Source organism: Microtus oregoni, unplaced genomic scaffold, assembly GCF_018167655.1.
Source record: "Microtus oregoni isolate MIOR12 unplaced genomic scaffold, Mior012 000054F_ref0000373, whole genome shotgun sequence".
NCBI lineage: Eukaryota > Metazoa > Chordata > Mammalia > Rodentia > Cricetidae > Microtus > Microtus oregoni.
Window position 1 is genome coordinate 14,628,422 of NW_024543830.1, and position 21,409 is coordinate 14,649,830.

The 21,409-nt window shown below is 46.0% G+C and overlaps 1 pseudogene; it reads right to left on the bottom strand.

Moving 5' to 3' along the window:
* Nucleotides 1-587: 587 nt before the first annotated feature.
* On the bottom strand, nt 588-2,478 carry LOC121437899 (annotated as a pseudogene).
* Between the last annotated feature and the right edge of the window lie 18,931 nt (nt 2,479-21,409).

Consider the following 21,409-nt stretch of genomic DNA (forward strand, 5'->3'; position numbering starts at 1 on the left):
ATCCTGGATACCTATGGCTCTGAAAAGAAAGATATCCCGAGTGTAGATATCCAAGCTATACCTATAACTGTGTTCTGGTGGGGGACGGTTTCCCCACAGGAATTAGCAATCCTCCTCTTCTCCAAGAGAACCGTTACAGCTCAGCTCTGCTTCACTCTGCTAAGAAAGTTTCTCAGCAAAGATGTCCATTGCTTCTCAGTTCTGCTCCAGTCTGGTGAAAGAAGGTCTTCACCCAAAACCTATTCAAGAAATTTATTGGAGGGAGGAATCCAGGAGAGTGGCTGCCTCTGCCAAGGTGGAAAAAAACAGTTCCCAGTTGAACAATGCACAGGGGTTATATAGGGCTTCTTAGGGGCAAAACTTTTCCAGGGTGAAGATTTTCAGGGTGGGAATTGGTTATATTTCTTTTATCCTTGAGCTTGGACAAGCTCAGAAATTGGTTGGCTTTCTTGCTGAGGGATTGGTTGGTTTTGTGCTGAGTTGGTCAGGGGCAGAGTGTCTCTCTCTCTCTCTCTCTCTCTCTCTCTCTCTCTCTCCTCTCTCTTTAACAGACTTAATTTACTTTTATTTTTCTTGTATAAAAACCCTTATGTGGTGACCACATCTGGAGTCTGGGTCCTCTGAACAGAGACTCTGGTGTGGGTTTTCACAAGATGCTCAGTGAATTCCTGATAAGGAGACTCGGTGAACATAGTCTCTTTCCAGAGGTCAGGGCCAGGTAGCTGTAGGTCTTGGAGATGGCATCAAAGGTGGCCTTGGCAAAGTTGCCCAGGGTGGCAGTGCAGCCCCTGACTGATGTGTAGCAGTCATCAATACCAACCATCATCAGTAGCTTCTTGGGCACAGGAGTGGAGACTATGCCAGTGCCTCTGGGGGCAGGGATGAGATGCACCAATACAGAGTCACAGTGGCCTGTCACTTTGCCTGGAACAGTGTGGGGCTTGCCAATCTTGTTCCCCCAGTAGCCTCTCCGCACAGGGACAATGGAAAGCTTGGCCAGGATGATGGCCCCTGGGATGGCAGTGGCTACCTCCTTAGAACACTTAACACCGAGACCAACATGACCGTTATAGTCCCCAATAGCAACAAAAGCCTTGAACCTGGTCTGCTGGCCAGCCCAAGTCTGCTTCTGCACTGGCATGATCTTCAGAACCTCATCCTTTAGGGATGCTCCCAGGAAAAAAAAATCAATAATCTCGGATTCCTTAATGGGCAGGGAGAATAGGCAGATCCATTCCTTGTCTTCAGCTTTACCTCCGAGAGCCTCTGCTAAGGCCAGGGTTGGACGACCCACGACTGCAGGGAGGAAGCCGCCATGGTCTCCTAATCCCCGCCACCCCCCCAGCTCCCCCACCCCCCCTCCCCGTCCTCTGGACCCTCCCGCTGCAAAGTGCTTTCACTGACCCTTTTTAACCTTTTGTCTCTGGTTCCAGGACCAGGGTGTGTTTCATTCACTAGCTCTGATTTCAGGGCCAAAGTGTGTTTATTTACCTCTGATTTCAGGGCCAGGGTGTATTTCTTTGGCTGGCCTTTTTACCCTACCGTACCTGTTTTCCAAATCTCCAAGGTTGACTCATAACCACAATTGATTATCTCTCTTTTGATCTTGGTATAACTGAGCTCAGTGCGCGCGCGTGCTCTCTCTCTCTTGGTATAACTGAGCTCAGTTCTCTCTCTCTCTCTCTCTCTCTCTCTCTCTCTCTCTCTGTGTGTGTGTGTGTGTGTGTGTGTGCCTGTTACTTCTATTCTTTGTTGTTCACAACGTCCCTCCACCAAAAGAGGGCCTCCTGCATCCCCTGTCCCTCAGAAGCCAGCCCACAGAGATGATGAAAGTCAATAAACAGCAGCTCCCTTAAATTGCATCCTTAAGGCTCACGCAAATACATCTGTATTTTCACCTTCTCCAACCTAAAGTGAAATGAAAACCACACTCGTACTACTTGGCTACTTAAAAACCTTTCACTTGGCCGGGCGGTGGTGGCGCACGCCTTTAATCCCAGCACTCGGGAGGCAGAGGCAGGCGGATCTCTGTGAGTTCGAGACCAGCCTGGTCTACAAGAGCTAGTTCCAGGACAGGCTCCAAAACCACAGAGAAACCCTGTCTCGAAAAACCAAAAAAAAAAAAAAAAAAAAAAAAAAAAAAAAAAACCTTTCACTTATGTGTTTATCAACTCTGCACTGAGTGCCTACTATGTGCCTGATGCTAGCATTCCGGCTTCACCTTCCACAGCTGCTAACTAGTTAGGCAGGAAGGTAGATATGACACAGCTGAGGGGAACTGTAGTTGGATCTTGGGATCGCGTCTCCTGTGTCTCCTGGTTATCAGATGTCCCCTTTGTACTTAAACATCCTTGAAATTATAGTTAGGTTGTTCCTGCTGTGTGACAAACAAAGGCAGCAGGGCAGTTCTCCTCTTGTGTGCATTGATGACGTGTCTGCACCTTCAAAAGACTTGATGTCGTTATACTGTACTTGCATTGCAGCTTTGACATCCCTCTTTTGTGGGCTTTTCTGAGGACCATGGGAAGAAATACCATAAAAAAAGAAATACCCTGATTTGGAGGGGGGGAAGGTCCCCTTACCCCATGAATATCCTTCATAAATATTTCTTTTAAAAATATTTATTTATTTATTATGTATATAATATTCTGTGTACATGTATGCCTGCAGGCCAGAAGAGGACACCAGACCTCATTACAGATGGTTGTGAGCCACCATGTGGTTGCTGGGAATTGAACTCAGGAACTATGGAAGAGCAGGCAATGCTCTTAACTGCTGAGCCATTTCTCCAACCCCATAAATATTTCTTTATTGAAAATTCACAACACAGAACCCAACAGCAAGGAGCAGCCCACCCCAGTCTCTCTTTGGAGTGTTTTTCTTTGCTTAGCTTGGATGAACAAACTTCTGCTTAAAATGTGTCTCTGGACTGACTTTCGTCTGAGGACACATGAGCCAAGAGACCGCCCCCCCCCCCCCCCCCAGAACATAACCAGAAAGATCCTTAGTTTTTCTGAGCTTAAAGAGTCAGAAAACACCCATAATTTTGCTGCAGAATTTACATCCTCAAAATGTATTCTTCAGGCTGGTGGGTAGCCCCTGTATCCTGGCCCTAACCTACCTTGACATCTGTGTCCTCCAGTCTGCCTCAATGGCCCAGCAAAACTCTCATCCCAAACCAATTCTTCAGATTCTGTAACAGCCTCCTTGGGCTCTGCTTCCTGCCAGCCTTGAAAATGTTTCATCTTCAAAATTTATTTCCACTGTTCCCAGGTCTAGGAGTTGTCTTTTGCTGTCTTGGCTGGATCTCTTCGCCTATCAAGTGAATCCCTCATTGTGCGGATGGGGTTACCTCGGAATGAATTGTCTCTAGGCCTGCCCCTCCTGCTTCTTGAGACAGCGATGTTTTATTTTTTCCTTCTTCAGCACAATGTAGATGTTGGATACAAGTTCAAGTGTTTAATAATGGAGATGATGGAGACCTCAGCTCAAACGAAAGTTGAATCTGTGGGAAGGTTGGAGCCTCCCCATCTTACTCCATACCTTGCCCCAGACCTAACTGTGTATTCTCGGGGACTCCCATGACTGCAGTTGTTGTATGGGCTACTGGATGTGATTTGGGTGGGATTGTTTTGCTCCTCCCCAAGACTTGTGTTTTGAACTCCCAACACCAAATGATTCAAAATAAGCCCTTCTTGGAAAAAGAGTTGATGTGATATCATTAGTTAATGGGTAGCTATTGGAGCAAGGTAGGATTCTACTGCAATATGACTGGTGTCCTTATAACAAAGTGGATGTTTGGGTGAAGACTCCTGACTTAAGAAGAAAAAAAAATGTGGAGAGGAGAGCAGAAGCCAGGGTGATGCCTCTACTTGCCAAGAACCCCAAAGTTACAGAGGGGAGTGGAGTTGATTCTACCACATACAAGTTCCTTTGGAGAAAGGAAATGATTCAGTTCTACCAACATCTTGACTCAGGGCTTGTGGTCTATTGAAGCTAGCCGGGCTGGGGTGTTGGGGATGCAGCCCCGCCACTGCCCTTATTACTACAGTTGGCGCCCAGACGTGTGGACAACTAAACCCATTTAAAAAACCTGAGAAGGCTTAAAAATAAGGGAAAGAGAGTTTAACACAGATTTTTGCTGTTTGTTGGTGGTGTGCTGTAGAGAGATTTCCTGATTCGGCAACAGTAGCAGAAAAAAACGCTGTGTCGTTTTAGAGCGAGACTTCCTAGGGCTGTGCCGCCACTGGGATCTCTGTCTGGCTCCTGCGGGAGACAGAGCTTTTGAATAGAGCATTTGGAGTAAAGTGCTACGATTTGTTTGATGGCAACTAGACTCGCTGTGTTCTCGGGTCTGCTCTGCTTGTTAGAGGCAAGCATGCGCTTTCATCTAAGAGAGGCTTCCTGACTCAGCTTTAGCTGCAAAGCCTGCAGCTCATTAAGAGGTCCTGCCACGAAACACTTAAATGGTGTTGACGAAAAGCTGAACGCATGCTTTTCGATTTTCAGCCGTAGCAGGAAAAAAGCTGCGCCGTTTAAAAATGCCAGCTTTCTGGGCTGTCCTGCCAGGGCAAACTCTGACTCTTTTACACAGGCGGTTTGTGCGGTTTGCAAGCACAGGCTGCTGAAGCTCGCTTGCTGGCAAGGACCTTGAAATGCCATAGAGTTGTCACAGTAAACATGGCTACAGCCAGTACCTCAGCCAGTACCTCAGAGGCTGGAAAGCTAAGGAATGGGCTGGATCCAGCCGGCAAAGCCACGCCTTTAATCCTACTGAGATTGCTTGGTAAATTAAAGATTCATGTGGTCAGAAAAAGAGAGATATATAGTAAAGAGAGATTCAAAGACAGAGAAAATTTCTGAATGGTTTAAAGCGTGTTAAAAATATATGCAGACTAAAAGTTGAAGTTCTTAAAGTAAAAAACAAAAAAAGGAAGAGAGTTGTTGTGTGTGGTAGCACACGCCTTTAATCCCAGTGCCTAGAAGGCAGAGACAAACAGATCTCTGTGAGTTCAAGTTGTAGTAATGTACACCTTTAATCCTGAATGCCTGGGAGGCAGAGACAGGCGGATCTCTGAGAGTTCAAAGACAGCCTGGTCTACAGAGTTACTTCAGGTCAAAGATACAGAGAACCTGTCTCAAAAAGCAAAGAGTTAAAAGTAAAAATAAACAAAATAGAGGTTAAAATAAAACGAACAAAGATGGAAAATACACAGAGAATCTTGATACTGTATGCTATTATGCTCTCTTTGAACTATTTGAATGCTGAGGAAGGAGCAACAGCTACTAAAAGATATTTATTTATAAATACTGCTGAACTAATCCAACATAGATATTATGAATTTGGATCTAAGGATATGATACTTTGGAAAGGAGTTTCTTATTTTGTTTTCACAGAGGATGAGACACTGTTCATTTCTTCTATTCCGATTTGGTATGATGAACCATGCCCTCCTGAAGGGTTGGTGTGAACACCTTCAGAAAATTGCTTCGCTCAACTGCCAACTGAGATGAAACTAGCACACAGGTTATACCATGAAAGACCTAATTAATGACGCCCCCATTCAGCAGGAAGCAGTTTGGAGAGAAAAAACTTCGCCCATGTTCCCAAATATGGTTTATAAACGTCCTTTTACATTTAAAGGGGGATATGATATAGATATGAATAATTTACATTAGTATAGATTTTGCTTTATTGATAGAGATTTAAAGTTAATTTTGTTATATGTATAAGTGTTTCTGATTTTGATTAAGGTATTGTGGTTGTGTAGTTCATTTAAATATGTACAGTATAATTAAGAAATATAGGTTGTTAATGGATAATCATCGATAATAGTAAAGCTTGTAGTCATGTTAATTAGATTTTCTAGATATATAGAGATATATTTTAGATAGACATTCTTCATGTCTTTCAAAGATTACAGAATAGGACATTTAATGTTTTAATAACTGAGGACTTTTCATGACAATGAGACACTCTGCTCCTGGCAGCACCAATGTACTTCAAGAGGAAGATGGGCATCGAAGAGGCTCGTTATGGAGTTTGATAGCCATTTGGGCAAGAAACTGCTCTTGCCTGGACTATTGCATAAACTGGACACAGAGAACCCGCAGAGAGAGGACTACTGAACTTACCTAAGGTGAGATGATCTTTCGGGGTTCCTGATTCATGAAAGAATCTGCGAGACATGCTGCAGGACACAACAGATAGTGACTGAACTGACTTTGAATTTTCCTGCTTTGTGGAAATGTCTGCTGGATACCATGGGCCTGAAGGCTGAAGATGGATGCCCCAACGGTACAAAAGAACTTTGGGTGACTGTCCAGGCAGCGAGATGTCTCTGTCATTTCTAGAGTTTTAAAAGTTGCTTTTTTCTTATTTGCTTAGGTAGTATTGTATCTTTCTGGAGTCTTTGATGGAGTTAAGAATAGTTAGTTATAGTTATAGTTTTCCTTAGTTATGACAAAGATTATTGTAACTTTTACTTGATAACTGTTTTGTTATATGTAATTTTGCTATGTTAAAGCCTTTTTTTTTGTTTAAACCGAAAAAGGGGAAATGATGGAGGATGGTCATTGGCTAATAAAGGCACTGCCCTGGCCCATTTTATTGGTTAGAGGATAGGTGGGAGGAGTAAACAGAACAAAATGCTGGGAGGAAGAGGAAGTGAGCTCAGAGTCGCGACAGCTCTGCTCTCAGGAGCAGACGCCTGAGAGAGACGCCATGCCCCGCTCCCGGAATGAAGCTCTGACCCAGGATGGACATAGGCTAGAATCTCCCCGGTAAGCGCACCTTGGGGTGCTACATACAGATGATTAGAAATGGGCTAAATTAATATGTGAGAATTAGCCTAGAAGAGAATGGGCCAAGCAGTGTTTAAAAGAATACAGTGTCCGTGTAATTATTTCGGGGCATAAGCTAGCCGGGCAGGCGGCTGGGGTGTTGGGGACGCAGCCCCGCCGCCGCCCTTATTACTTCAGGCCAGGAAAGTAACTTCAGTAGGATTGTAAAGGAAATTTGTTTATTGGAAATAGTTGCCAACTTTTTAAGCGTGGGATGCAGTAATATGCACGTGTTTGTATATATGTTTGTTGCTGCTGCTTTGAGACAGGGTTTTGCTATATACCAAGCTGGTCTTGAATTAAGCTGCTCTCAAACTTACAATGATCTTCCTGCTTCAGTCTTCCAAATGCTGGGATTATAGGGCTATTATATTAATAATATAAGTGAGCTTTTGTTCTAAAGATGTTATAATTTTGAAGTAGTGATGTACAATATTTCAAGATGTTAGAAGCAACTGGAGTGCATTGTGAAAACTTCATTATTTCTACCAGTGACAAAGTCACAAGTGTTGCTAGGTCCAAAGTGGAAGGAAAAGGGGTTTGGCTTAGTGGCTAGTGATAGTGAATCCAAGCTACAAGCTCCTGTCTTATGTGCATACCTTTCAACATACACACAAACAGCATAGGAACATGGTTGACAAGCCACTTGAGTTCACAGGTTTGCCATTGTTCTGAGATGTATCATTTACAAGCTCTGCATGGGGCTTTGGTTCCTGCTATGGTATGCTATGCCGTCTGGGAAGCAAAGCACTGGATAGAAGTCTTCAGGTAGAATTACAACAGTGTCAGAGAAGAGGAGCACCTGCTGTGGGGCCTGAGGTTGGGAGAGAGGAGAGAGTACGTTCTTGGTTGTACTATGTTCACGAGGCTATTCCAGCGTGTCTCCTGAAGAGGCAACACTCAGATCTGGGAAGTGTTCTCTCAGCAAAGCCTCGGGGAGAGGGTAATTCTTTTACTGTGCCAGTTTGTAAGACCTTCGCTTTCACCTGTCTTTGGAATAATAGAAAAATAGATAAACCCCTAATATGAAAGGGGGCCACAAAGCGTGATGATCAGACACCCTGTCCTCTTGGCGATAGGCTTTAAACACAGGATGCGGGGCCCCATCGTGGGCTATAGTTTTAAAAATAGTCTCACGGGAGAGGCAGCAACCATTACCAGAGTAATGACTGAGGCGGGTGCAGTGCGCAGTTAGGACTTCTGACATTGCTGCTGGTTTGGAGGACTGTTTGTGTTTGGTTTGGTTTGGTTTGTCACCAACTGAACCAAGGACCCCATGACTGCTAAGCAAGTGGTCCAGCTCTGACCTCCATCAGTAGTTCTGGACCCTGGGTTCTCACTGATTCCTGCTTGCTTCCCAGTAGCAGATGCTAACTTGGCAGCTCCACCTTCCCTGGCCACACTTACTCCCAGAATCCTTCTTCCTCCTGTGCCCTGCTCTGAGCATCCCTTTGGTCTCCATTATGAATTTCTTCATCATTATTACAATAACAAAGGAGTTGTTCTCTTCAGTGCCCACTCACCCAGATGTTGTAGCTCTAACCTGTAAGACATCAGTGCCCTTGGAGGTTGTGAGCTGCCCAACATGGGTGCTGGGAATGGAACTTGGGTCCTCTCAAAAAGCAACAAGTGCTCTTAATGGATATGAGCCATCTCTCCAGCACCTTACAATCATGTTTGTACTCTAATATGGTACTCTAAACTTTATAACCTGAGAGAATAATTATATACACCATAACAAACTTGCTTAGAGGCATGGTCTCTGTAGCTTCTCAGACCTGGATTCCATTTCTACCACATACAAGTTCTGTGTTCTTAATGATTCTCAGCCTTCGTGTGCTAATTTGGAAGATCAAAACAATTTTTTAAAAGTCAGTGGAAGCCAGGCATGGTTGAAGCATGATTAATAAAAACTCAGAGAGAGAAATTGGGGTTCAACCTGAAGATCTGAAAAGCCAAACAGCCAGCCACTGGCTCTTACCTGGACCTCAGTCTGAAACAGAGATCCTGCCTCCCGGAATCTCAGAATGAGACTGTGTGGTGAGAGCTGTTTCTTCCCATTTTATAATCATCTCTAGGGCTGGAATTAAGGCACCACCATGATTAAAGGCATGCACCACCCAGTTTTTATGGCAACTAGTATGGCTACTGGGATTAAAGTTGTATGTTGCCATAGCCTGGTCTGTAAGGCTGACCAGTGGGATTGTTTTACTCTCAGATCTTAAGGCAGTCTTTATTTATTAAAATACAATTGAAATGCCACTACACATGGTGGCACATACCTTTAATCCCAGCACAGGAGACAGAGTAAGGCAGATCTCTTTGTGTTCGAGACCAGCCTGTTCTACATAGTGAGTTCCAGGACAGCCAGAGCTACATGACTGAGACTCTATCTCAGCCAAACAAACAAAAACAAAAGTCACCAGACTGTTGTATATATTAAATAAAATGGTGTTTACAATGAGTATTCTGCCTGGTACACAATATGTTCACAACATTATCCTCACCTCCCTAAAGTATTACTTCAGCATTTAAGAAAGTGGAGTTAGCCTTGGGGATGTATCTCAGTGACAGGATACTTAACATGTGTGGGACCCATAGTCAATTTGAAGTACTGAAGAAAACAATAAAAGTATATCATAGTTTATTCTACAGCCTGGCATGGTGGCTCATGCCTATCATCCCAGAATTCGGGAGACTGACACAGGAGGATGACTGCAAGCTCAGGGTCAGCCTGGGGTGCATAGTGATTTGTAAGCTATCCTGGGCTACAAGATGAGTCCTTGTTTCAACTCTCATCCCCTTCTAAAGGAAAATTGCATCTACTGGGGTGAGTCTCATGCTCGTCATGCATTAGGCACCTGAATAAATGAACTAAGACTGAGGGAAAGCATCCTTGACTGATCAAACAGTCACCGGAAAGAGGTCACAGGCTGTTCTGACGCATGATTTGAGATAACATTTGGCAGCTGGACGTCCCTTTTGATCTTCATAGTCCTCTAAGGATAAGCAACACAGCTTCCCAAGGGCACCAAGACTCACTGCAAGGAACGCAGCAAACAAGTGACTAAGCTAAGCTTCTGTGTGTGGAGGGGGTGCGGGGTGCGGGGTGCGGGGTGCGGGGGGACGGGGCACGGACAAGTGCCTCCTGTGGCAACATAAGAATCCTATCTGGGATCAGGTGGCCTGACTCACCCACTGCTCATTAGGATACAATGTACATAGGGAGCTCCAGACATTCCCAGAACCTTCGGTGTAAGTCCTTTTCAAGAAAGTAAAGCCGCCATGAATTAATGAATAATGGCTGTACTTAGTCATTTCTTGAAGAGAGCCACTGTAAACAATGCTGCGGGATGCATACCAGAGAGACTGGGAAATACCCAAGTCCAAGGCAAGTGACAGGAAGCTAGACAGTTTCAAGATGATCAATAGCTCCTGTGTGGCAGAAGGAAGGTCATGGCAACCGAATCTGTGGACGGGATATTCCAAGAATTCAGTCAGCCTGTCTCCAGCTCTACCTGAAAGAGACGATGCCCGGGAGAGTTTATCATCATATTTTAGTCATCCATGTTTTCAACTCAATAAGGAACTTTCTTAGGATTAGCTCCCCCTCCGCCACCCCTCAGAAGGACTGGGTACCGGGTACTTGCCACCTGTGTTATTTTGCTGTGGTTCTTCAGTCTCTTAGGAGTTATGTCTCTTAGTAATTGTATGCCATTACTCTTGAACCTGAACAACTGCAAGCATGTTTGTGAATCTGGCTACTGTCTGGAACTACAAAGCCAGGCAAGGGCCATCTCTCTGTCCACAGCAGTCCTGCTAAGGATATTCTCCCACCTCCACCACCGCCAGATGTCAAGAATGAGATCATTCTATCAGCCTCTGGCCACACTGCTGTCACTGCCCAGCAGAGCTTCAGAGTAGAGTGAGGTCTTCTGTCCATGTCAATGAGGGCACAGATTCCTTGTAATAGACTTGAAAACTGAAGATGGCTCACTGGAAGACAATGCCATTATAGTAAGCACCCCAGAAGGAAACCCATGGCCAGATGTGAGTCTTACTGCTCCCTCTAGCGAGAGAAGGAAGCAATGAGACAATGGGCTGAGTGTTCGAGGACATATACAAATTTATAAACACCAGAGGCTGCCCCCCCTCAAGGGAGGAGTCATCCTTCCCTTGCAGGGCAGGATCCTCCAGATCCACGTGGGATGACATTTTCCTTTTATTTTTCTCCCCTCTGGGATCTGGAGAGTGACTGAGATAATTTACCATTTAATGTGGGCAGATGACTTAATTAGGCTCAACTGAAAGACATCCACAGTGGCTCTGAGTGTGTGAATGACTTGGAGGGCAGGGTGGGACCTGGGAGACACCTTCCAGATGTGTCTTCATGCTCTACCCTGCCACCCAGGCTGGCCCAAAGGTACCATGATGGTCATGGGGATCATGTCTGCTTAGGAATCCCACCTTGTTCAGAGAGCAGCTGGACAGCCCATAGCTCATGCATTAGGAGAGGCCTCTGGTTTTGTGCCTCATCTCCGGGTCTAGTGATAGCAGCAGCAGCAAAATTCAGCATTGCTGGATCCTCCTTGAGGCTGAGTTCTTGGGCTATTAGTCATGTATGAGAATGAAGCCATGCCCCTGCCTTCAGGGAGCCCATAGGTGGAAATATCAGAGTCAAAAAGCCCAGTCTTTCTCTGTAAGGTTGACAGTGAGGAACTGAGACTGGGAGAGACCCCAGAGCAGCAAGGCAGGCATGGTGACTTAGCATCCCAGAACCTAGGAGGGAGGGGGGCAAGGGAGGGAGGGAGCAAGGGACATAGGAAGGGAAGACAGGGATAAGAATGTGCATGTCTACATGTATATATCTGTAAGTACTTTCTTCCTCTTCTCTCCTCTGGCCTCTTTATCTTCCTAATTTATAGGTGTTTTTTTTTTTTTTTTTTGGTTTTTCAAGACAGGGTTTCTCTGTGGCTTTGGAGCCTGTCCTGGAACTAGCTCTGTAGACCAGGCTGGTCTCGAACTCACAGAGATCCGCCTGCCTCTGCCTCCCGAGTGCTGGGATTAAAGGCGTGCGCCACCATCACCCGGCTAATTTATATAGGTTCTTGACCAAAAGCTATGTCCTTTTTTATTTCTCTGTGTCTGAAGGAGGCCATGGGAACCCCCAAATGGCCAGTAGCTTCCCAGCTGTACTCATTCCAAGTCCAGAGCTTCTTCAGACACAGGCTTTGGGAGCAGCCCAGTGTCTTTTCCAGGGTCAGATACACTTCCACAGATCATTAGCCCATCCGGTCTGCAGCTGGCCAGCCTGAGGGCAGAAACCAGCAGCAAATCGCTCTCCTTGCACTCTCTGCCCCAAAACACCTTAAAATGATTGTTTTGGGCCTGAGCCAGGGCACTGATGTTTTCCAAACCACAAGCAACATTTCTTGGCTCATTAGCTTCATTATTTTCCTGCTCCAGAAGCCCCCTCACCATTTTCACAGGAGCCTGAATAGAATGTCCTCAGAGAGATCTAAGCAACTCCAGGAAGTATACTGGGCCCTGACCAGGGTAGCAGCTCTTTGCCTCAAGGAGGGCTCCAGAGGGGCCGAGCAGGGTAAAATCAAAGGCAACTTTAGGCAGGAACTGTGACACACAGCAACTCAGGCCCAGTGGGTCCCAGGATTTCTCCTACAAATAACAGGGCAGAGAATGGAAGGGAGTGGGGATATGGACCAGAGATGGTAGATGAGTAAATGGGAGAAAGAAGGAGCGAGGGGCCACTGAGGTAGCAGAACAGGGTTGGTGAGTGTGTCTGCTTCTCTGGAGAGACAGCACTAACAGGCTGCATAGTTGTGTTGATAGATGAGAGTGGACATGGTAAGGGAACTAATTGTTTTCCGTGGTTATGGACACTGAGGGGTTCCAAGGTAAGCCACCTGCAAGCTTGAGACCTAAGATGTCAGTTGTACAGCTCAGTCCAAGTCCTCAAATGGGAGGAAGTGAGTGGCAAGTTCTCAGACGGAGACTGAGAACTCTGTGAGTTCAAGGCCAGCCTGGTCTACAAGAGCTAGTTCCAGGACAGGTTCTAAAACTAGAGCGAAACTCTGTCTCGAAAAACCAAAACAACAAAAACAAAAAAAAAACCTATTAACCCTTACAAAAATGTTACAGCATGGCAAAATTACAAGTCAAGGTAAAAAATATTAATCATTACAGTGTGGCAATAATTCAAGGAATGGTGGGTAGAATTGCTACATAAAACACCGCAAGTCAACTAAATGTGAATTCCAGATAGGCACGTGATTCTGTAGTTTAAGTATGTCCCACAGAATATTGGGGAACATAATTAAGAAAGTCTTTTTAAGTTTGAACTTCAAGATTAACTGGCTATCTTGTTTTTATTGTTCAAATCCTGGCAACCAGGAGTCAATAGAGTAATCATCAAAGGATAGACCAAATAGAGTAAAATATCAGCTGGATGTGGTGGCCCACACCTTTAACCCCAGTCCTCGGGAAGCAAAGGCAGGCAGATTTTTGTGCATTTCCGGCCAGCCTGGTCTACAAAGGAAGTTCTAGGCCAGCCAGACTTACCCAGTGAGACTCCATCTTAACCCTCTCAAAATAAAGTACGATATCATGGGGCAATATGCCAGAATTTTACTCTACCCTTGACCTCTAGATTGACCTTGACATGGGTTTTTGCAGGGTTGGATGCCGAGGACCTATCCTGGCAATTGTGTCATGGCTTTCACCTTGGGATTTCTCTCTCAAAACTGACAGAGAGGTGATGTGAGCCTCCCACTGCCCTGCAGCCACCAAGCACAGGCGCTCAGGCTCTTGCTGTGGAAGCACTTCCAAGTGCCAGGCACAGGCCTGGGAATGAGCCTGAGATCAGCAACCCACTGGCTGCGTGTCTAGGCCTCTAGTTAACCACTCTGCACCTCTGTTTCTGGGACATGGGGGCGAAACAGAAACAACCTATCATGTTTGCCCAATGGGTTAATATTTATAAAGCTGTAGGTACAAAGCGCTCAATAACCGTTAGCTGAAAAAAATCCCCAGAGCTCTTTAATCACCAGAGGGAACCAGAAGAACAATACGAGCTAATAAACGGGAATAAGTGATACACGTATCAGATTGTTGAGAGGCTCTCACTCACAGCCATTGCCCTCTTTTAGGAATAATGGAAGCCATCAGTCTTACACTCCCTTCTGATACCTGAGAGGCACTCACTAAATCACGTGAGTCCTCTCACACCCTTCCTTCCCCTGGGTCGCTCTTTCACCTGTCAGTTCAGAGAGCAAGCTATGAATGAGCGTCTGTTCGCCCCTCAGAGCCAGGACCGGCCCCTCAGAATAACACTACCTTAGTTGACAAACTGCTACCAAATCAGCTCTGGATATATCGGGGAGGGACTCATGCATGAAATAGAATTTGCCTTTCTCCTTACAGAATTTACAGCCTGGCTGACCATCTCTTCTCACGGGTCTCTCCTAACTCCTGCCATCTTTATTTGAATGGTTGAGAGATTGGGGCAGTGAATTGGCGAAAATTAGAACAGCGACTCTGATCAACCAGAAGCGGTTCCGTGGAACACTGTGTTTAGCCAGGCTCCTGTTCGATGAGTGAACTGCTGTGATTGATTAGTGATGTCTGCCACAGGTGGAGGCGGCGAATGCGGTCTCAGATGTCCTGTTGGTAAGGCTACTGGACCTCTCCTTGATGTACAAAATCTGGGAATAAAAACTCGCAGCTGAAGTCCGCAGGACTACGAACCCAGACCTGAAGGATGGCGGTAATTGCGGTAGAGATCTGACTCACACCTCTAGGAGCCAAGCATATTCAGAGCTGACAGATCGAAAAGCCTCGGAGGAGGAAAGAAATGTGCGCGAGACAGTGACGCACGATTGCAGTTAGGCCTGACCAGCACGGCTGACTGATAAGAACCTGCAATTCGAAGAGCCGCCACGAATACTACCCCAGGTCTCATCAAGCTTCTTCAGTGGGAATGCCTTTCTCAATGACTACATCCCTGCTGGTAACAGGTCAGATGACACAGATGCTCCCAGGCCTGCTCGGCTTAGAAGATGAGCCTGGAGGGAAAGATGGATCAGAATGGCCTCCTGGCCCCCAGAAATAAGTGCCCTGGATCTTGCCATTAAAACTCAAAGTGGGACTGATGAGCCGGCTCAGGGTAAAGGAGCCTACAACGGAGCCTGGTAACTTCAGCTCAATCCCCAAGACCCATGTGGTGAAAGGCAAAACATTAATTCCTTCTCTGACCTCCACGCATGCTCCATGGCACTCCATTTGTACACACACACACACACACACACACACACACACACATTAAAATGCATATGAACAACTCAAGGGTCCCAATTACACATGCTCACACGGGTTTGTAGGTACAAAATGGCAGCAGACAGTCTTACACCTTGAAGAGAATTTAGGAATCATTCATTCCAGGGCTCCTCAACTTGGGAATTTTCAGAAAACTGTTTTAGTTAAGTTTTTAATTGCTGTGAAGAGATACCATGATATAGTGATATTTTATTTGTCTTAATAAATAAAGCTTGTCTGAAGATCAGAGGGTAAAATTAAGCCACTAGAGGCCAGGCAGTGGTGTCACACACCTTTAATCCCAGGATTTGGGAAACAGAGGCAGATGAATCTCTGTGAGTTCAAGGCCACCCTGGGCTACACAAGATCAATGCAGAAACAGATCCAGGTGGTAGCGGCTCATACCTTTAATCCCAGAATTGGGGAGTCATACCCCTTTAATTCCAGCACTAAAAGGGAATATAAAATGGGAGGAGACAGAGGCTCAGGGCTCAGTTTGCAGTTGCTCAGCGTTGGTAGAGGTTAGATTTCTCTAGTGGCTTGGTTGTTTTGCTTTTCTGATCTTCAGCTTGAACCCCAATATCTGTTTCTGGGGTTTTACATTCCACGACTATGGAAACTGTTTATTTAAAAATCTGTTTATTTATTATATATACACTTTCCAGGAGACAGTACCTGATCTCATTACAGATGGTTGTGAGCCCCCATGAGGGTGCTGGGAATTGAACTGAGGACCTCTGGCAGAGCAGTCAGTGCTCTTAACCTCTGAGCCCTCTCTCCAGTCTACCCATGGCAACTCATATAAAGGACATTTAATTGTGGTAGCTTGCTTGCAGTTCAGAGGTTCAGTCTATTATCATCATAGTGGGCAGCATTGCAGCATGCAGGCAGGCAAACTTGGTGCTGGAGCTGAGAGTCCTTACATCTTCATAGGCAGGCAACAGGAAGCTGAGTGAGATATTGGGTGATATGCTGGGCACAGGAGACCTCAAAGTCCACCCCCACAATGACACACTTCCTCCAACAAGGCCATACATCCTAATAGTGCCACTCTTTATGAGATTATGGGGCGGGGGGGGGGTCAGTTACATTCAAAGCACCACAAAAATCATTTTTAATTGTTCTTTATTAGTGTGTGTGTGTGTGTGTGCGTGTGCGTGTGTGCATGTGTGTATACCAAGAAGCAAATGTGAGGTCAGAGCTGGTTTCTCTCCAACTTTCAGGAGTTGGTTCCCTCCTTCTACCATATAGGTCCCAGGGATTAAATTTAGGTCATCCAGTTTTGCAGCAAGTGCATTTACCCACTGAGCCATGGACTATTTGGTTTGTTCTTGGTGAGTGTCCCTGGAGAACTGTATTGCAGTCCCCAGTCCCAAGATAGGGACTTGTAATTGCTCTCAGGCTCATCATATGTGGTTATGAAGCTTCTAGAACTAGGGAAGACTCTGGACCTCTCCTCTCCCCATAGGGTGCTGGGTCTGCGCCTTGTCAACCTGTTCCTTTCCACACAGCCATTCCTGAAATCAGTTTAAAACAAAACATGCAAGACTTAAAAGGTGAAAATCCTGTCACTTTCAGCTTCCGTGGCAGTGCAGCTAACCAGCTTGAATGAAAAATTTTACAGGATTAAAAAAAAATTATGTGTGTGTGTGCAAATGTGTGTATATGTGCATTGTGTGTATGGGTGCATGTGTGTGTGTGTGCGAGTGTGTGTATATGTGCATTGTGTGTATGGGTGCTTGTGTGTATGTGTGCGTGCATGTGTGTATGTGTGTGTATGTGCATGTGTGTATGTGTGTGCATGCGTGTGTGTGTGCATGTGTGTATGTGTGTGTATGTGTGCATGTGTGTATGTGTGTGTGCACGTGTGTATGTATGTGTGTATGTGTGTGCATGTGTGTGCATGTGTGTGTATGTGTGCATGTGTGTGTATGTGTGTGTGCATGTGTGTGTGTGTGTGTATGTGTGTGTAGGTTAGAGAACAACTTGTGAGAGCCAATCCTCTCTTTCTACCCAGGTCATCAGGCTCAGCAGAAGCACCTTTTACCCACTGGGCCACCTCACCAGCTCTGGGCCTTGGTTTTGAAGGAACAAAGGCATCAAGGTGCACGAGGCAGGCAGGACGTGGGGGAAGAATCCCAAGGTTACTAGTAAGAAGTGACTTGACTATCCCAGGAGCAGATAAGACTGAGGAGGAAATATTGAAGGCTGTCCATTTCACCAACAAATCTTATCATCTTTTTTTTTCTCTCGACTAAAAAAATCCCCCTGCTAATTAGTTAGAGCCCAGAATTGCCCACAGGCACTAACAGTGGCGGAGGGAATAACAGTACTTTCCTATTATCTTCCTAATGCAGGCATCAGAACCCACTCCAGCTAGGCTAGGTCATATTTCCAGCTAAAAAGCAAGCAATTTCAAAGGCATTTTTGCTGGCCCTGGACATATTTTGATGCGGCGCTTTTCTTTCTTGGCTTCACTTAGAAGATCACCCCTATCAAGGGAGCCCAAGTCTCTATGATTACTGAAATGCAAAAAGGAGAAAGCTAAATTTAGATTGTGGTCGGGTGTGGGGTAGTAGATAGCACTGAAAGCAGACAGTAGGAAATGGGAAGTTTACAGCGAAACCTGACATTCTTGTTAACTAAAAACATGGGCTCTACTGCAGAATATACACCCGATGTCCCTGCGCTATAGAGTTTTTGAGAGACATTGTCTATCATCAACCTATTTCCCCCATCCTGTGCACCCCCTAAGCTGTGTCAACTTTTGGGTTGGTTTTGGCATGGTGACATGACATGCTGCTCCTGAATGAGAGATTAAGCTGCTAGGGCAGGTAGGGCTCTTGTTTCTGTGAAGTACGGAACACGAAATGCCCTGCTCTCTCTGCTGCAGACAATGCTCATACATTTAGATGTGCCGCAGGACTCACTCAGGCTGACAGGCCCTCTCGGAGATTGACAGCGTATCAGAACTGTCATGAGAAATGGCTCCCAAACAGGCTGGAACCAGCAGGATGTTGCACGGCATTGAACCCAGATGTAGATAGCAAGGGGGCGGGTTTTGTGTTTAACGGTGATTATATTGTGTATGGGGGTGTACTTACACACCCACTGTAATGGTTAGTATTGCCAACACAACACCTAGAAAGCACGTTTCTGGACACACCCGTGAGGGGTTAGATTAAGGTCGGCTTCTGAGATGGTCTGGACAGGATCGTCTTGTTTATGCTAATTGGCGTGGAAAGACCCGTCTCTATTGTGGGTAGGAATTTTATTTATTTATTTATTTATTTATTTATATATTTATTTATTTATTCTGGTAGGAATCCTGGAGCATCTAAACTGGAGAGAAGATGAACACATATGTGCATTAACTCACTGTTCTCTGCTCTTAACTGTGGGTACAATGTGACTAATGCTCTCAGGCTCTTGCCGTGATGGACTGAGCCATGAGCCCAATCCAGAAAAGAAACTAAGGCATCCACGCTAGGTGAGCCGTGTGAGGGAGGCTGGGGGCATCTCTTCCCTTCTGACAAAGCTATTCAAGCCCAAGTTCACTGGGTCCTGTTTTCCAGGAGTCATAAAACCAGCCCTTTGCTCATGCGAAAGGTCAGAAAGCATTCATGCTTTCAGCTCTTAAGGGCATCACAAAAACACACTGAACTCCTAGGTGCGTCCTGGAATGTCTCAGGTTCTATGGGCAACAGGCACAGACTGAAGTCTGGGTTACTTTCCCAGAAAACCCAGTAACCTTTAGGGTGACTGGTTCTGTTGTTGACATTAGTTGAACAAATTGCTGTACCTATATGGGTCAGGGGACCTCCTGTGAGACACCACTCACCCATATCCAGCAAGTGTTTGCTTTGAGCTCTTTCCTCAGCATGGATTTGGGCAGCTTCAGCTTTGTCTTCACCCCTTTCTGTCACACTGCATCACCGGGAACACGCATTGCCAAGACAGCCAGAGCCACCAGTGCTCACGATGGAGGAATGATGTCTACCCGGACATGGGAATTCTGACACAGAGGCCAACTCTGGCCAGTTCTCCAGTCATGTTCTAAGTGCCAGGATCTGACCTAGTCTCAGCGAAAGGAAGAGGAAAACTCCAGAGTTTCTGAACTCTTTGTATTGAAGAGATTGACACAGCTAGGAAGCCCTCATTGGAAACAGGCCAGAATGAAGGCTGAGCCGCAGTGGCAGCAGAATTTGGGTTAAAAGCTGTGGGTAGAATTCACGTCTTATTTGTCTGTTTCCTTTGCACCAAGCCAAGGCAAGCTCACACAGCCCCAAGCCCGGAATAAATGTTAATGAAAAGTGAAGGATCTGGGCGAGGGAACACTTCCTCTCTGGGGACCACACCAAGTTGGTAAAGATACTTCCTAGCTCTAACTAGATGTCCTCTTTCCACTCCCCAGCCGGTTTTCTCCAGGAAGCTTTATCTGCAGTCACCCGGGATGTGCGTTCCTATTCCCTCCCCAGCTCAGTTTCTTAATGATCTCTTGTTCTGCCAAAACCAATTGTCATGGGAACCGCTGAGGCTTAGACAGACATCACCAGCAGCTCCAGAGCCTTCCCTTGGAGATTTGGGAGCAGTCATTCTTATAACACATGAAATCAGATTACATGAAGACAAAGGCATTTGGGGACACCAAAGCCAGTCGTGCATGCCAAAATAAAGGTGGTGGCTATTGTAAGGCTATGACACAGCTCTGAGAAAGGAGGGGAGCCCAAGCTCTTAGAAACGGAATCATGGGAAAGCTGAGCTGTTCTAGTTGAGTTATTTCCTCCCTTGCTGCTGCCTTCTTTCCCTTTCTCTCACCCTTTCCTTCTCTCATCTCCTCGGATGAAAACTTTGGAGAAAAGCGAAAACAGGGTCTTACCATGTAGTCCAGACTGACCTCAAACTCGATTCTCCTACCTCTGCCTGTCCAAGATTACGGTGTTAAAAATGTCTTGTTTCATAGCCACATGGGCCTTAGTTTGTTTTTCAAGACAGGGTCTCACTGTGTAGCCCTGGCTGTACTGGAACTCACTCCATAAACCAGGCTGGCCTTGAATTCATAGGGATCTACCTGCCTCTGCTGCCGGAGTACTGGAATTTAAGGCATGCACCACCACACCCAGTTCTTGAGGGGGGAGGAGTGGGGTTCTTTATTTTTTCTTTTCCCGCACAAGCCCTTTTTTAAAAGACTTCTTTGATTCTCTTTTTGGGGGGATCTCCATGGTGTCTCATCTGTTTGCACGCACAAGCCACTATTCTCTCTGCCTCTTACTCAAGATACGTTTCTGCTTCCAGGCTGTGGGGCGTCTCTTAGCCTTCAGTGTGTGAGCACAGCCCCCGCCACCATCCAGCTCCCTGAGTCATCTGTAGCAAAGGGGACATTCCTGAAGCCCACGTGGGGCCAGTGCTCTCTTCAGCCTCAGGCACCACCGGGGCCTCTGTCACGTACTATACCAGAAAAGCCCTTCGGGATTGTCTGCTTCCTGGCAAGCCCAGACTTAGACATTTCTAGGAGCAGCTAGCCCACTCTTTGTTGAAACGATCTTCTAAGGAAGGAGGGAGTGTTCATTGGCAACACATTTGAACACCGAAACCCCTGTAGCTGGAGATACGCAAGTGGGGGGTATTTTGGATAAGAATGAACGAATCCAAACAGATCTGGGCTCAACAAATCTTACTTCCCATTTTTAGCTTTTTGCTCTTTAAGAGAACTTTTCTAGACTGGATTTTCCTGACGAGCTGCCAGGACTCTGGATCCCAACTGTTCTCAAGAATCTAAAGAGTGAGGTTTCACTTTTTTCCCTCCTACTAACCAGCCATGAGGCCAGGGCTAGTCCCTCCCCCACTGTGGGATTCAGTTCTTGCGCTCTCCATTCCCAGCATGGGAGATTGCCTAGGTTCTCTTGTTAACCCTCCACCACCCAGCCTTTCCCTAGCCACGCTGTCAGCTCCCCACATTTTTCTGAGGCGGGGGTGGGGGGTGGAGGGTGGGGTGGGGGTGAGGGGGAGAGCAGATACTTAGAACTCACAATTCCTTCACTACTCAAGGTTTGATTTTTGCTTTCTCTCTGTTCCATTTTTTCTAGGGTTTGAGTGGCCAGTCCCTGGACCTCGCCAGTTGTTCTAGTTAGCTTGTATGCTGCTTTAGTGAAACATCTGAACCAAAAGCATCTGGATAGGAAATTTATTTCATGTCATAGGTTATAGTTCATCGTTGAAGGAAGCTAGGGCAAGA